The sequence below is a fragment of the Carlito syrichta genome, unplaced genomic scaffold, assembly GCF_000164805.1.
Source record: "Carlito syrichta isolate Samal-C Ts95f unplaced genomic scaffold, Tarsius_syrichta-2.0.1 Scaffold303376, whole genome shotgun sequence".
In the NCBI taxonomy this organism is placed as follows: Eukaryota; Metazoa; Chordata; class Mammalia; order Primates; family Tarsiidae; genus Carlito; species Carlito syrichta.
This window is the reverse complement of record NW_007247472.1, coordinates 370,980-372,953: the sequence shown is the minus strand read 5'-3', so window position 1 is coordinate 372,953 and position 1,974 is coordinate 370,980.

Here is a 1,974-nt window from a genome sequence, read left to right as displayed (position 1 = left end):
CGGACAGAAGCTCACAGGCTGTCAGGACCAAGTTGGAGCCAGGGACAGGCTCACTTAGTGTCTGGTCCACCTTCCCCCCTCCTCCGCCACCCAGAAGCCCGGGCTCTTGCCCCAACCATGCAGACTTTGAGGCCAAAGAATGATCCTCTCCCTCTGGAATATGCTCATTTGTGAACTGCTTGCTTGACCATCTTTGACCTTAGAAAGTGGTAGCTTTCCTGGGATGATGAGCCCTGCCTCAGAAGAGGGGTGACAGATGTCTTAGCAGCCTTGCCATCCCCCAGCCAATTCCAACAAGACCTCTGAGGTTGAACACTTGGGGAAGATGTTTTCCCCTCTTAATATGGGCCCGTTTGATTTCATTTCCTCAGTCAGATGTTACATGATTTCAAGCATCAGGCTTATGGTCTCTTTCTCTTACATCAAAAGTCATATCACCCCCAATATGCTAAAGGAAATAAACAAGGAGAGGAACCGTGCATACATATGCTGTGCTTTGTATTTTTGAAGGTTACACATGGTGCTCATTGATGTGCAGACTCTCAGGAGGAACACATAGTGGGAAGAGGGGATGAAAGCTACTCCAGGGGCTGTTTCTGAGACTGGAAAATTAGGGGGTGAGGTCAGGGGGCACCATTCCTTGTCACTACTACTTCTTCAGCCATGTTGCTATACTACATGAACAAAGAAATGACAACAGGGAAAACAAGCACAACCCACAAAAATGAGGCTCTGGCTACAGGTAAGATGGTGCTGTGTTGCTGGACTCTGATGAGCCTCTATAGTTGCAGAAAGGTAACAGAATCCTCTCGTCCCACCCAGCCCTCTGGGCCTTTGTCACAGAGAGACCCCCCAGGACCCCCAGGACTGGCCCTGGCTGGTAACAAGTACGATGTAGTGAATGTTGCAGTGGAGGTAGGGTGTATGTGGGGACACCTGGTCCCGGTCCTGGACAAGGCATGGGGCAGAGCCAAAGTCCCAAGAAGGAGAACGTGAGGTGCGCAGGGCAGAACGTCCTGCTGGGGCACGTGTGTGAGGTGGAGACTGGCAGGATATGACAGACAACAGAGACCTTCGTGGCGTCCAAAGATGTGGCTCTCTCCCGTGGTCGTGGGGGCCCCTGAGGAGGTATGGGCTGGGGTGGAGCTGGGTATGGGCTGTACTCAGGATAGTATTTCAGAGCAGGACACCAGGGGTTACTTGGCTGGCTGAGTTAGAGAAGGACAATTTGGAGGCAGGGAGACCAGAGGGAGTAGCATTCATTCACCTTCCTTGTGAGAACATGATGGTGGCCTGGCCCCAGACAGGAGGGGGCAGGCAAAACCGTTCATTGCCCAAATCATGGGTGCATCTGGAGCTCTGGCATCTCTGGTCATTGCTGGTGGAACAGAATCTCCTCATGAGGACTTCAAGGTTCTTCCTCTTTCTGCAGCCTCTCATGTGGCGGGGTTGAACAGAGCCAGTGACAGCAGACAGGGCTCTAACTCAGGGTGTGAAGACTATCCTTTTGGACTGCAAAAGTCCTTGATTTCCTTTTGGACAATTCAGGGGAGGTATGAACCCAAGAAAGATAATAAACGATTCTCCTTCCAATTTGGCTCAAGTCAGGATAAATGCAGGTCAAAAAATGAAAGAAGCCACCTGCAATCCCAGTACTTTGGGAGGCACAGGCAAGAGGATTGCCTGAGCCCAGAAGTTTGAGCCCAGTCTGGGTAATAAATACAGTGAGACATCGTCTCCACATAAATTTTAAAAATTGGCCAGGCATGGTGGCACACACCTGTAGTTTTACCTACTTGGGAGGCTGAGGTGGAAGGATTGCCTGAGCCCAGCAGGTTGAGGCTGCAGTAGCTGTAAGCACGCCACTGCACTCCAACCTGGGCAACAGAGTGAGACTCTGACTCAAAATGAGGGAAAGGAAAATGAAAGCAGCTGGACCAGTGTTGTTTCCTAAGTGCAGGGAGCAGTTCATAC